Source organism: Sminthopsis crassicaudata, chromosome 4, assembly GCF_048593235.1.
Source record: "Sminthopsis crassicaudata isolate SCR6 chromosome 4, ASM4859323v1, whole genome shotgun sequence".
NCBI classification, from domain to species: Eukaryota; Metazoa; Chordata; class Mammalia; order Dasyuromorphia; family Dasyuridae; genus Sminthopsis; species Sminthopsis crassicaudata.
The window spans coordinates 111,652,779-111,669,502 of record NC_133620.1 but is presented as its reverse complement, the minus strand read 5'-3'; positions in this window follow the sequence as shown (position 1 = coordinate 111,669,502).

The following is a 16,724-nucleotide window of genomic DNA, read 5'->3' as shown; positions in this document are numbered from 1 at the left end:
TTAATAATCCAACAGTAGACTCAGTTTTTTAGCAAAGAGACTTACCAAATGACAAAAGTAAAAATTGTATTTTATAAAATATTTATCCTATCACCAGAGAAATCCTCTTTAAAAATTGTACAAAGTTGGGGGGAGGGGAGGGGAGAGGAAGTAAGCATAAAAGTTCAGTGTCTGAAATATATATGTCCAAGGCAACTCACAACTGCAAGGACATTTCTCTACAGGGTCCTCATGATGATCACTGGAAGCCATGTATAAATAATGGATCTATTACTCTTCTGTTCAGTTGTGCTTGCTCTAATTAGGGTATAATATCTCAACTGCATTGATCAATTCACTGCTGGGTTAGATCAGGCAATCAGTTGCTTGTCTGCTGCTTCTCACCAAGTTTAATTGTTGCTGGACTAAGATGGGCAGGATATTCTGAAGTTAAACCAGGAGGTTCTTAGTGAGCTGCACAGATTTCTTGGCAATCCTCGGGAATCCCTGAAGTTAACAACTTTCCTGTTGGGGACTGTAGGAAAACATCCATTAGCTTGACTAGGTAGTATCATATTCACTTCAGCTGAAGTGTTCTAGAATGCTACAGTGAGCTTTTAACTATAGCAACTCCTCTTAATTTAGCATTGGCAGAATTCTCTTCCCTTTGACTACCTTAGAATCAGGCTTTGATGTATGTCACTTCCAGGAAGGAAATGAAAGAGACCTAATTCTTCTCTTCTGACATTTTTTTCTTGGATGAAATGTCTTTTTCCTAAATAAGGCATTTTATCTTAGAATAATCAGTCCCAATTCAGTCAGTTTCACTTCCCTGATTCCTTTGGGGCTCTTCTGAGATAAGTAGCTTGTATAAAAGTAGTCCAGATTTGCCCAAAGGCAAATTCATTGTCTTATAGTGCTATTTTTTATACTATTGTGCCATTCAAGCTTCAAACTCCCCCTAATATGGGAAATGTCTATTTTGTACTTGACTGCTTTCAGAAAGACTCCCCTGTTTCCTGGCATTTTTTATATTTGTTGTTGCATTTTTTTTATTCCACAATTACATTGTTCTAACTTGCCATAGTTTGTTCATCCATGTTGCAATCATTAAATATGTAGTTTGTATTAGATGTACGCCATGATGTATAACGACACTGTAAATATTTTTACACAAATAGGCTATTTCCTTTTGTACAATAGTTTTATGATAAAGTTCCAATAATGTAATTGCTGAGTCAAAGATAGTGATTAACATGTTGATCCTTGCTTAGTCATATCATTATTTTCCAAAAAGTTATAATCTCTATATCTTACCAATAATATATTAAAATGTCTATTTCTCTATAACATTACTTTAGATGGGTTTATTAAAGCCATCTTTTGCTTCTTTGGTCATTGTGGTATATATGCTTGCATTTTAAGGCTCTTAATATCTGTCTCTTGATATATATTTTGATTATTAGAGAATTTAGTTATCTCACAAAAAAACTTGAAAAATGAAATAAATCGTATCTCCAAAATAGTAGTAAATACAATAGTTTGTTTCCAAAGATTGTTTATTCAAGTCTTTTACTCATGATAGTTTATAATATGTATTTATACCTACATACATACACACATGTATCAGTTCTTGATATATATTTTCTGATAGATACATTTCAATCCTTGATAGTTTCTGAATATCATCCTTTTATATATAAAGCAGTTTTTCTCATCTTTTTGTTTTCATTTCAGGAACATTCCTTTTGTTGTTCATGTGGTTGTCTTGTAGAATCATAGGATTATAGATTTAGAACTGGAAGGAATCTCAGAGGCACAGACCAACTCCCTAAATTTACAGATTAGAAAACTGAGACATGTAGTGACTAAATGACTAGGCTAGGGTAACATGGCTAATAAGTATATAGGAAAGGATTTAAATATATATATTTTTTGCCTCTAAATCAAATTCCCTCTTTATTATACTATTTATTGCCAACAATTTCTTCTTTTTGTTTGTTTGATAAGTGTTTTTCCTCTTCTTTGTTGAAACATTCTATTTCTATCCCATTTTAGTATTTGGATTACCAATCTAGTTACGGTAAGAAGTATGGATCTAACTTCTTTTTGTACTATGTATACATTTAACTTTTTAATTTTAATATTTTATTAATTTTTTTTTTTTACAAAATACTTGTCATTTCCCATTACTGCCACTTCCATAGGACCTGCTCTTGCAACAAAAAGTTTTGGTGAAGAAACTTGACACATTAACCATATATGATTATACTAATAAAACCCTACCTCTGTATCTCCAAGAGAGAAAATATTTTATCATGTGTACTCTGAAATTAAGACTGAACATTATATTAATCTGAATTCTGATGTCTTTACATTGCTTTGATATATGTATATATATATATATATATATATGTATATATATATATATGTATATATATGTAAAATTCCCTTGACTCTCTTTTCTTTAATTTTATTTATAGAGTTCAGTCATTCATCAAGCATTTATTAAGCATCTATCATAGACCAAGAATGGCTAGGAGATAATGTGGATATATGGAAAGATGTTAGGTATAAGAAGACTAGAGAAGGAGTGAAGGGAATGTAAAAGACTTTGAATGCCAAAAAGAGAATTTTTAAAATTTATCCCAAAGGAAATAGGAAGTCATTGGAGTTTATTGAGTATAAGAATGACATGATCTAATCTGGTAGATGAATAAAGGGTGTATTGGTGTATGGAAAGACTTGAGGTAGGAAGATCCACCAGTAGCCTGTTGCAATAGGTAAAGTACAAATTAATAAACATCTATACTAGTATGATGGTATATCAGAGGGAAAAAAGGAGTTCAAGAGATGATACAAAGGCAAAATCAAAAGGTCTTAACTAAGATTGTATATAAATGATTAGAAATACTGAGAAGCTGACAATTATACCTAAATAGTGAGTCTGGATGATTGGAAAGATGGTAGGACCCTCAATTGTAATAGGAAAGTTCAAGGAGAAAGATAATGAATTCAGTTTTAGATAAGCTGAATTTAAGATGTCTATAGAATATCCAATTTGAGGTGTCTAAACGTGGCTGGGAATGCCAGATTGAAGGTCTGGTTAGGACTATTATAAGAAGTCCTCCATTTTAAATAGAATTTAATTCCTCCAATTATATATCAACCCAATTTTTAACATTCAGTTTTTCCTCAGTAGTACTTTTATTTTTCAATTACATGTAAAGATAGTTTTCAATATTCATTTTTGTAAGATTTTAAATTCCAAATTTTTTCTCCTTCCCTTTTTACCTGTCTCTTCCCCAAGGCAGCAAGCAAACTGATATAGGTTATACATATATAATCATTTTAAACATATTTCCATATTTGTCATATTGTGAGGGAAAAATCAGAACAAAAGAAAAAAACCATGAGGAAGAAAAAAAATAAAGTGAAAACGGTATACTTCAATCTGTATTCAGTCTCCATAGTTATCCCTCTGGATGCAAAAAGCATTTTCTAACCCAAGTCTATTGGAATGTCTTGATCACCACATTGATGAGAAGATCTAAGCATTATAGTTGATCATCACATGATCTTGCTTTGAGTTTGTTCAATGTTCTTGTTCTGCTCACTTCATGCAGTATCAGTTCATGTAACCCTTTCTAGGCTTTTCTGAAATCAGCCTGCTCATTATTTCTTATACAGCAATAATATTCTATTATATTCATATATCATAACTTATTCAACTATTCTTGAACTTATGGGCAGCCACTCGATTTCCAGTTTCTTGCCACTACAAAAACATTTTGCACATGTCAGTCCTTTTTCCTCATTTATGATCTCTTTGGGATATAATCCCAGTAGTGGATCAAAGGGTATACACAATTTGATAGTCCTTTGGGCATGGTTCCAAATTGCTCTCCAGAATGGCTGAATCAGTTCACAACTCCACAACAATGCATTCATGTTTCAATTTTCCCACCTGCCCTCCAACATTTATCATTTCTTCTTGTCATCCTAGTCAATCTGATAGGTATGAGATGGTACTTCAGAGTACTTTAATTTGCATTTATGCAATCAATAATGATTTAGAGCATTTTTTTCATGTAAGTATAACTAACTTTAATTTCTTTATCTGAAAATTGTCTGTTCATATGCTTTGACCATTTATCAATTAGAGAATGATTTATATTCTCATAAATTTGGCTCAGTTCTCTATATATTTTAAAAACGAGGCCTTTATCAGAAACACTAGTTATAAATTTTTTTTTCCAGCTTTCTGTTTCCCTTCTAATCTTAGCTTAATTGGTTTTGTTGGCACAAACCCTTTTTAATTTAATGTAATTAAATTATCCATTTTGTATTTCGTGATGTTCTTTAGTTCTTCTTTGGATATAAATTCCTCCTTTCTACAAAGATCTAACAGATAAACTATCCTTTACTATCCTAATTTGCTTATAGTATCACCTTTTATGTCTAAATCATGAACCCATCTTCATTTCATCTTGGTATGTGTTTGAGATGTCTGTGCCTAATTTTTGCCATACTATTTTCCAATTTTTCAGCAATTTTTGTTAAATAATGAGTCCTTGTCCCAGAAGCTAAAGTCTTTGGATTTTTCAAATGGTAGATTACTATGGTTATTGATTATTTTGTCTTGTGTATCTAATCTATTCAACTCTATTTCTTAGCCAGTACCAAAAGGCTTTGGTGACTGATATTTTATAATATAGTTTAGGTCTGGTATGGCTAGGTCACCTTTCTTTTCATTTTTTTTTTTTTTTTTTGTTCTTGTACATGAATTTTGCTATTTTTTTTCTAGCTGTATACAATAAGTTTTGGCAGGTTGATTGGAATTCATTTGATTGGAACTGAATAAGTAGATTAATTTAGGTGAATTTATCAGTTTTATTATATTAGTTCTATCTGCCCATGAGCAATTGATATTTGTCCAATTGTATGGATCTGACTTTATTTGTATGAAGTATTTTGTAATTGTATTTATACAGTTCCTGACTTTGTCTTGGTAAGTAGACTGTCAAATATTTCATATTGTCTGCAGTTGCTTTAAATAGGAGTTGCTGCAGTGTTTTGGTGGTAATATATAGAACTGCCAATGGTTTATATGGGTTTATTTTATATTCTGCAATTTTGCTAAAGTTAATTGTTTCAAATAGTTTTTTTTTAGTTGATTGCCTAGGATTCTCTAAATATACTATCATATCATCTGCAAAGAATGCTAGTTTTTTCATTATATATTCTAATTCTTTCAATTTCTTTTACTTCTTTTACTAAAGCTAACATATCTACTACAATATCGTACAATAATAAAATAATTGTGATGATAATGTGCATTTTTGTTTCACCCCTGATCTTATTGGGAATGCTTTTAGGTTATCTCCTTTACATATAATGCTTACTGATAGTTTTAGATAGATGCCACATTTTAAGAAAAAATCCATTTATTCCTATGCTCTCTAGTGTTTTTATTAGGAATGGATATTTTATTTTGTCAGATGCTTTTTTCCATATCTATTGAGATAATAATATGATTTATTAGTTTTGTTATTCATTTGGTCAATTATACTGATAGTTTTCCTTATATTAAATCATCCCTTCATTCCTGGCATAAATTCTATTTAAACATAGTGTATTATTCTCTATTATTCTTATAATAAGTTTTAGCATCCATTTTTGCAATATTTTAGTTCCAAATTTTTTTTTCTTTCCTTTTCTCTCTCCCTAAAATGATAAGCAATTTGATGTAGGTTATATATGTACAATTATATAGAACATATTTCCATATTGGACACAGTTGTAAAAGAAGAAACAAATCAAGAGAAAAAAATCACATAAAAAAGTATGCTTCAATCTGTATTCAGAATCCAGAAATTCTTTATATGGACGTGTCTTAGATCACTATGTTACTTAAAAGAGCTAAATCATTCACAGTTGATCATCACAATGTTACTAATACAGTGTACAATGTTTTCCTGGTCCTGTTCATTTCACTTTATATCACTTCATATAAGTCTTTCTAGGTTTTCTGAAATCTACCTGCTCATCATTTCTTATTGTATAATAGTATTCTATTACAATAATATACAACAATTTGTTTAGCCATTACCTAATTGATGAACATCTCCTCAATTTCTAATAATTCACTACTATGAAAAGGGCTGCTATAAATATTTTTCCATATATAGGTCCTTTCCCCTTTTTTTCTTGAAATTTTTAAACATTTTTATTTAAAGTTTTGAATTCAAAATTCTTTCTTTTTTTCTCTCTTCCCAGAAATAGTGAGTAATCATGTATATGCAATACATAAAACATTTCTATATTAGTCATTTTGAATAAGACAATTAGAATTAAAAAAAAGGTTTCTAAAGTTCCTCTTAAAGGACTAACTATCTTTACAGATGCATCCAAACATAATATTTGTGCTATATACTCTCGTGACTTAACTATAAAGAGAGTAAACAGAATTCCTTTTCAATCTACTCAGCAGAATGAATTGTATGCAATCATTCTAGCTCTTGCTTATTATCTGGGAGACATAAATGTAATATCTGATTTGGCCTATTCAATAGGTGTGGTACAAAGAATTGCCACAGTCCAAATAAAATTTGTAGCCTCCAATATATATCAGCTCTTTAAGGAACTTCAAGAGCAAGTGAGAAAGCATCCAGGTAAGATTTATATTTTTCATGTCCACTCCCATAGTGGACTTCCAGGTCCTATTTTTGATGGTAATTCAAAGGCAGATAGCCTTCTAACCATTTTGGCCAATACTCCTTTATTTCAAGAGGCCCAAGAATCTCATTCTAAATATCATCAGGCTGCCCGAGCTTTACATTTATAATTTGGTATAACAAGAGAAAAAGCTAGGACCATAGTAAAAACCTGTATAGCTTGCCTTCCTTTTCATGCTCCTACACTCCCTCCAGGGAATAACCCTCATGGTTTGAGACCTAATGAAATTTGGCAAAAGGTTGTGACCCATTATAAATATTTTGGTTGTTTATCTTTTATCCACATTGTGGTAGACACCTTTTCAAGTTCACTTTTGCAATGCCAGCAGCAAAAGAGACAGCCCGAGTGGTCACTGAATTCCTTATACAAGCATTTGCAATTATGGGTGTGCCACAAGCAATTAAAACAGACAATGGACCTGCATATACTTTTAAACATTTTGCACACTTTTGTGCATAGTATAAGATTTTACATACCACTGGCATACCTTTTAATCTTCAAGAGCAGGCAATAATAGAGAGAAGAAACAGAGATATTAATACACTCCTCCAAAAACAAAAGAAAGGGGGTGCCACAGGTAACCCTAGAGAACTTCTAAATTTAGTTCTCTATACCATTAATTTTTTAACTTTTTGACAAAGATGCACTGGCTCTGGCAGACAGGTTTTATAACCCACTGGAAGGACAGTGCCCAATGCGAGCAGCTCCACTGTCTTTAGATAATCGCCAAGATATGTGGAGAGACCCAGAAAGTGGTGAATGGAAGGGACCAGATAGGTTAACTGCTTAGTGGAGAGGGTTTGCTTGTATCTCTACAGATGGAGAAGGAATCAGATGGGTGTCAACGAACCGTATTCGCCTTGTCCATCAGAGAGAGATGGAGCAGACCCTTGAAATGAAGGAGAAGACCCAAGAAACATCGGGTCCATTGTTGACTGTGCCCAGCACTGAAAGAGCCTGGCAGTTATGGTGTTTGACTCATGGACATCAAAAATTGTTGGACTTGAAAACCCTCAGGAATCATTAGATTTTCTGAGACGTGATAAGACTGTGATAGGACTTGAAAACCTTCAGGAATCTTTGGATTCTCTGAGACATGATAAGACTATTGTAGGACTTGAAAACCCTCAGGAATCACTGGATTCTCTGAGACATCATAAGACTATTGTAGGACTTGAAAGTCCTCAGGAGTCATTGGATTCTCTGAGGCATCATAAGACTGTTGCAGGACTTCTTTTTTTTTTTTTTTCCTGAGGCTGGGGTTAAGTGACTTGCCTAGGGTCACACAGCTAGGAAGTGTTAAGTGCCTGAGACAGATTTGAACTAGGGTCCTCCTGAATTCAGGGCTGGTGCTCTATCCACTGTGCCACCTAGCCGCCCCTGTTGCAGGACTTCAAAACCTGTAGGAATGATTGGATTCCTTAACATATAAAAAGACTGTTGCGGGACTTCAAAAACTTGTGGGGATCATTGAATTCCCCGACACATGAAGCAATGGACAATAGGTTTTGGACTATCTCTTGGTTGCTGAAGAAGGCGATGTGTGACTGATGTTTATATACTCTTCTTTTAGGACTTCTGGAAATCTTTTACAAGACCATGTTGATTTATATTGTTTGTTATATCACTACTTGCATGAACAATTCATGTTTGTTACACCTCTTCGAGCCTGAACTGACTGTGGGGAGAGTCATCACTAATAGCCTGTGTGTTATTGCTATGTGCTTGTGTAATACCTCCCCTGCTGATGGGTTTGTGGATACTTGTCTCTAATAAGATCCTTCAGCCCAGAAACCCACTAGCAATCCCCACTTTTGGTGCTTTTCATCTCCCTTCCTGAGAAGTCAGGGGGAGCGTGATCACCTCCTTTTCGGTGTTTTCACCTCCATTCCTGAGAAGTCAGGGAGGGTGTGATCATCTCATTTTTGGGGTTCTCACCTCCCTGAGAAGTCATGGATGGTGTGACCACCTGTGTTCTAAAACAAAAGAAAGCAGGAGATGTAAAGGGCTACAACTGAGCAGATGCAAGGTAACCTAGCACTTAAGCTTAAATACCCATTGGACAATTCTCTATTGCCACATGTATGGAGGATGACCCTCCCCAACTATTCTGTGCTAGCTCGATTGGTGGGTGTGGACAAAGAAGGGGAAGTGACATGAGTGGGTGGAGTAGGAGGAGGAAATTGATTCATTCTCCTGGTGGTGGAGAGAGAGGAAAGAGGTGTGGAGATTGCTAGAGCTAATCTCCTGAGGACCGCAAAAGACCAAGAATAAAGACTTTTGATTATCCTGACTCCGGCTGATTTTAAGAGATCCAGGGTCCCAACATCAACTAGTGATGGTCAATCTTCCCAGCTCAACTGCTTTCTTTTCTCCCTCTTTCTGATACTCCAAAGATACCCTTACCATAACCCTGACAGTGGGTGGTGCTACAATATGACTACAGGCTTTTAGGTCTCTCTAATTTTCATAAGGCTTCATTCAAAACAAAATATCACACAAAAAGGATGGCAGCCCCATATGTAAGCAAATCATGTATTTATGGTTTGAAGCCATTTCTATCTGATTTTTCAGAAAACTCTTCTTGCTCTGAAGCTAAAAGGAATTATAGAGTGTTGAGTATATTAGAGTGACTATATATGAAAATATACTGTGACTTAGTATATTCCCAGGAGAATTTGAGCTCTGCAACCAAATGGGAAAACTCAAAATAGATGGAATCAAAATAAGAAGTAAAAGAGTATATCTATGCATGTTCTAAGGCTGAAAAGGGAAAAGTAGTGAAGGAGATAAGTAATGGCCAAGGGGAAGTTCAATTGAATTTTATTTGTTAATTTATAGTGATTTCTTATACTGAAAGTATCCTGCTGTTATATGGAGTCAGAAAACTCACATTGCCATTATTCACTCAGGAGAGGAAGGCGCTCGCGTGCGTACACACGCACACGCACACACACACACAGACACACACACACACACAGACACACACACACACACAGAACTAATGCTTTAAGAAGATCTTAAGTAAAATGAATTATTAAACAACAAGGTCTATTTATCACTTTCTTAATCAGCAAATGGTCTTCACTCCTCAGTTATCTTAATGTCTTAGTTTTAAGACATGTAGAAATAAACATTTTTCAATCTAAGAAATATAATTTTTCACATTAAATCACCCTGAATTTGTGAAATGCATTATATATATATATATATATATATATATATATATATATATATATATATATATTTTTTTTTTTTTTTTTTTTCAAGGGACTGGTCATTGAGGGTTTGATTCTTATGAAATTAGATAGCTTCTTCTGCCCAATATATATACTCCCTAAATATTACATATTATTTGTCCACTTACTGTAGAGTCAAGAGGAACATTTTAAATGCTTGTTGAGCAGAAACAAATATATACAGAAGTCATTAAATTGACCAAATCAGTATTTTTCCAGTTAATGATCAAAGCAAGGAGTGCTATAAGTCTCCAAAATTGGAGAAAGTAGTAGCAATGAAGACAGTAACCTCTTACTGCCAGTTGCTCATTTTCCCATGCAAAGAGAGGATCATTGTTTCTTTCCATTTGTTCTTTCCTTATTTTAAATGTAGAAGTATTGAATATGGACTGTGACCTTTAAAAGATGTGAGCTTTAAAAGATCATAAGATCTTACTACCAGAGGTCTAAGATCAGTTCATAACAAAGTTTGCTGGCAATTTACCCTGATGAGGCATAAGTACAGCTCTCAGATATGACCTATTGGACTCATTCTAGCATTCCACAAAAAGGAGCTACAGCCACAAGGGAGTGGCTATGCTGCAACAGGGAGTGAATTTAATGGGTGATTGTTTTGTAGCAATTGCTTTCACTCTTAGACCATTCTTCCCAGGAACTGGAATACATGTTTTTATTGGGAGATATGGATTCACAACTTCTATGTTTTGTTGCTTCTTAGTAAATCTTTTTGTAATAGCTAATTTGTAAATTGGTTACATTGATGGTGGGGTGCTAATTGACATTATTGAGGAGATGTTAACTAATAATTGATATTGGAGAGAACATATCACAGTGTAGGCTTCAGCTGATAACATTAAAAGAAAAATCATCCCACTGTTTCTCATGGTTATCTCTAAAATACTGAGGTGAAGATGTAGCTAGCTAGCCCTCTGGTGATCCAATTATTCAGCTGGAGTGGGAATCTGAATAAGATTATATGTTATCTAGACATATAACCAGATTATAACAGCCATCAAAGTCACTATGATTCATTTGCAAATGATACATTATTGGACTCTATTGTGAGAAATGGATGGACATTTATTTGGTTTCCACAGTTATGAAAATTAAATGGGAGAAATGAAACTTTAATTTGAAAATTGAAACTTTTAAAGACATCAAAGAAAAATCAAGAGTGGAGGTTGTCTCCACCAAAAGAATATAAGAATGAAAGCTCCTTAGGGCCAAGGGACTAGGTTTTGTAATCTGGGGTGGTGTTCTGAGATTTGAAAAGAATCTTTTGTTCTTTGCCCCTAGTTTTCCATTGTTATTTCCCATTGTTCTAGAATGGAAGCTCCTTGGGGGCAGGGTCTGAGCTGAAGGGTCTTATACTTCACCCAGAGTTCCCCCACTATCTGCGGCTCTCTACAGAAACCAGTTAGTAGGGAAAAGAGTTGGGAGGTTGGGGAGGGAAGTTTGCATTAGGGAATTAAAAGGTACTGTCCTTTGTTTGTGGACGTGTCTATCTCTCAAAACACACTTTTTTTTTAATTAATATTTTTATTTACCAGATATTTGCATGGGTAATTTTACAATATTGACAATTGCCAAACCTTTTGTTCCAACTTTTTCCCCTCCTTCCCCTCCCCCCAGGTGGCAGGTCGACCAATACATGTTAAATATATTAGAGTATAAATTAAATACCATATATATATACATGACCAAACAGTTGTTTTGCTGAACAAAAGGAATCGGACTTTGAAATAGTGTACAATTAGCCTGTGAAGGAAATCCAAAATGCAGGTGGACAAAATTAGAGGGATTGGAAATTCTATGTAGTGGTTCATAGTCATCTCCCAGAGTTCTTTTGCTGGGTGTAGCTGGTTCAGTTCATTACTGCTCTATTGGAACTGATTTGGTTCATCTCATTGTTGAAAATGGCCACTTCCATCAGAATTGATCATCATGTAGTATTATTGTTGAAGTATATAATGATCTCCTGGTCCTACTCATTTCACTCAGCATCAGTTCATGTAAGTCTCTCCAGGCCTTTCTGAAATCATCCTGTTGGTCATTTCTTACAGAACAATAATATTCCATAACATTCGTATACCATAATTTATTTAGCCATTCTCCAATTGATGGGCATCCACTTAGTTTCCACTTTCTGGCCACTACAAAGAAGGCTGCCACAAACATTCTTGCACATACAGATCCCTTTCCCTTTTTTTAAGATCTCTTTGGGATTTAAACCCAGTAGCAACGCTGCTGGGTCAAAGGGTATGCACAGTCAAACCACACTTTGTGTCAGAGAATGCACACTCTTTCTCATGAGAAAGAAAGAAATTCTTTTTTACCTGTCCTAAAACAATTCTCTGATTGATTACTTGAAAAGGGGGAGCCAGTGACCCTTACCACATACTATCCTCTAATTAATTTTGTAACTTCTTTTAAAGGGTTGTTTTGAAGGTTTTCTTGACAGCTATTACTGGAATAATTTGACATTTTCTTTGCCAGCTTATTTTATAAATAAGGAACTGAGGCAAATAGGGTTAAGTGACTTGACTGGCATTGCACAGCTAATAACTGTTTGAGACTAGATTTGAATTTAGGTCCTCCTGACTCCAGGGATGGCACTGAACTACTTAATGCCTTTCTTTTACAGAGAGTTTAGTCCATTTCTATTTTAACTTTTACAATTGTTACATTTATCACTTTTCCTGTTTATTCATTCATGATTTAATCCACTTAATTTCATGCCTTATGATTATATAATAATTTAAGTAATATACTAAATAACATACAATATATAATTAACATAAATACCTACATAACAAATACATTCTTTATTATTCTAATTACTTGTTTTGGTCCAATCTTAGCAAAACTATACTAAATGATATTTTTGTCTTTTATTAATAAATCAACAATTAAGTATTAGTAATATTGACCAATAACTAATTAAATTTAGCAGCATTATAAATAATAGTTATAATTAGTAGCTTATTAATAAATTAAAATTATTTATTTTTAATAATAATTAATGTAGTATTTTAAAAAACTTGGTCTTTTTCCTCTTTCAAAGACAGTATTGTATCTTAAGAATAAATGTTTCCTTTTCATGCTTCTATTTCTGCCTACAACCCTTTTTTTTCTTTGTCTGAAATAATGCTTTGGAAACATTTAATGCTCTAATACAGTATACTGAAGATTTTTTTTTTTTAACAACTGTTTTTTTTTTTTTTTTTCCTTCTTAATTTTAAAAGGATAGACTTCCAACAAATACTTATCATTTTGGCTTGGGGCTTGGTTGCTCTTCAAAATTTTTTTTGAACTTTTGTAAAACTTTTTGTAGACAGGATTCTTTTTCTTCCTATCTCCCCTCCCAGACACATATTTTTGAGTGACTTTTCAAAATTTGAATGCTTCTCAGATATCCATCTTTTGCTTTCATATTTCATAATGGATTTTATTGGGCAGAAAAATCTAGGTTCGTAGCTGATATTTCTTCATTTTGTAAATGTCACATCAAATTATCTCTGATTATCCTTGACATTCCTTAAGAAGTCCTCTATGATTCTGATAAAAGCAATATGATCACTTCTGTTTTTTTTTTTTTTTTTCTTTTAGCATTGGATTTTTTTTTCCTTCATTAGTCATGGTAGAATTTAATTACTATGTATCTAAGAGTATTAAATCTGGACTTTTTCTTTGTTGGACTCTTATTTTTTTTGTGTATGTATATTCTTGTATATATATTTTGATAAATTTTTTGAAGTTTCACCAACAACTTTCTGTAATATATTATGCAAATTCATTTGTTTTTCTAAATTTTCTGAGAAAGAAGCAATCATGAAGTTTCTGTATCTTGAACTGTTCTTCAAGGACCTGCACATTTAAATTAAAATAATTTTCTAGTTACAAAAATTTAGTGATTTTTGAAGCCTTTTTTTCAATTTGATTTGTATCTTCTCAAAATATTTTTCCCTGTACATGTTATATTGTTTATTTATTCTACTGGTTCTTATAAGTCTTATAATTTTTTCATATTGATTATTTTTTATTTAAAATGTCAGCAATTTGATTATTTCCCACTAGTCTTTTTTAAAAGCATCTTTTCATTCTAAGTATAAGATCAGTATCAATTCTTTTGATATATATATATATATATGTATATATATATATATAGACATCCATTTACCCATTTCAGAATGTCCTATGTCCTATGTTGCTTCCAACTCTAAATCAAGAGATCAATGAGCTTCTTTTAAAAAAATATATTTTAATAACTATTTCATTATAATTGATATAGCCAGTTAGGAGGCATTGTAACTTAATCTCAATCTGCCTCAGTCTCCTCTTGAACAATAGCACCTCTTACAAGGTTATTTTAAAGATCAAATAAGATAATTTTTATAAAGTACTATGAAAACTTTAAGTGATATATAAATGCCATTATTATTATTATTATTATTCCTTTTCAATCCTGTCTTTTATGACATTTTGAGAAAGGATCCAATGGTTTCATCAAGATTTCACATAGTACCTACTTTCTAGGGGTGTTGTGAGGATCATATGAATGAAAAATTATGAAGTGCTTAATACAGTGCCTAACGCATATTAAGTATTATATAAATGATACGTATCATCATCATCATGTGGTTTTGATGTAGTTTATTTTGTAGAATTGTTCATGTAGGAACCATTGTTTCTAACACCATATAAATAGTATATGTGTCCTGCTGTGGTTAATCTTTTCAGTATTAATAATTATTTAACAAAATATTAGACATATATGTATCTATCTTTTTGGAGTCCCTAATAAATGATTTTAGGAGTCAAGGATGAGTTCACTTTCAATATCTGAAATCTAAATAAGAGTTAATGAACCAAATTAATGACCCACTTACACTTGACACAGTTCATCCTCACTCATATTCTTATTATAAAAATGAGAAATATGGTACAGTTATTTTAAAAGACTAGAGTGAGACAAGATCCCACCATGTTTGTCTTCAGCATGCTCAAAAGGTTATTTTGGCTTCACTACAAATCTAGCCAAGATCAAAACAACATAAAATTATGTATCCATGACTACATTTTATATGCAGTGGAATATATGAAATGATCATGAAGTTCTCATATCATATATTAAAAAATGAAGCTCATTCGTCTTGGAGATGCTGAAGCACTTTATCCTCTCTTGGCAGAGAGATGGAGGACCAAGAGTAGCATATTATATATGTTAATCATATGTAGTCATTTTGTAGGTTTCATTTAACTGTTTCTCTTAATTACAAGAAACAGTTTAATGTGGAGGGAGGTATGCTAAAGGTACAACTATTATAAAAAGGGAGGAAATGGAAGCAATAGAACATGTCTATGGTAGTATTTCATAAAAAATTTCTCAGAACTCTATCATTATATTGAATAATAAATTCATAGGAAAAATGTGAATAAATTACAAATTGATAGCAGAAGTAAATGACTTTCAGTAACTATTAATAAATTATCAATGAATTATTATTAATATTGTTAATAACTCTAATATTAATAAACTTACTGACTTTTCAATAAAGGTCAACCATTTAATAATGCCTATGAAAATGCATTGAATATACTTTGTATTCAATATACAATGTAAATGTAAGCTATTATGAACAATATACATTAGTTTTACATATGTTTTTAAAAAAAGATATTCCAAGGGCTAAAACATTGATGAAATAGTAACAACTAACATTCAAGCACATATATAGGCACACTCTGAAAAGTCATTGTCTCAAATTATGCCATTTATTAATACATTGTAAGTAAAGCCTTCTGAAATATTTAAAAATCCTATTATAATAACATTCAGCTGATCACTTGTTTATAAAACCATTCCTCTGGAAACAACAGTTCCCTATAATATTGTCTTACCTTAAAGTTATGTCTTCAAGAAACCAAATGACTTCCTAAGGCTTGCTTCCTTAGGCCATATATATGTTAGACCTCCAACATAAACCTCTTTTAGCGATGGTATTTTATCTGAGTTGAAATTTCTAATAAAGTCTTAATCAGAAAACTGAGGGAGAAGAAAGTAGTCAAAATAGCTTATTTATAGTGCAATAACCAATAATGCAAAATAAAATTTTGGTTACAAAAAGGCACTAAACATAAAAATTATCTGAATTTATTGTGCTATTTATTATAATCACATGTTATCATTTTAATGAGGCATTTTGAAATAATTAATTTTATTCTTTCAGTGGTATTAGAATTGAAACCATGGCCAAGAGATTGTTAATCTCTTCACAACTTTTTAAGACTTTAAGAAACAGTGCCCACCTGCACTGGGAAAAGAAATTTCTTCAACTGTGAATTCTTCATACCAGAAATTCTTAAGCTTTTTTGCCTTAGTACTCCTTTATACTCTAAAATTATTGAAGACTTCAAGATTTCTTTTTGGATTAGATCGACCAGTATTTGTGATATTAGCAATTAAAATGTCTTAGATATATTGATTACATAGATCTGACCTCTCTCTCCTTCTGAAAGGGTACCAGACCACCTATGCATTACCTGTGCCAATGAAATCAAAGATTAGGGTTATTAAACAACAGATTAGTCTTGCTTTCTGGAATGCTGCCAGCTGTTTTGGATATTTATAAATTATGAATTTATAGAGAGATTTCATATTGTGTGAAGGTAAAGGGCCATAGTTTAACCTAAAGTTTGCAATTTATACACATCCTACCCAATTAATAAATAAATGTTTATTGGATCAAATGGCTTGGGTGTATGAGC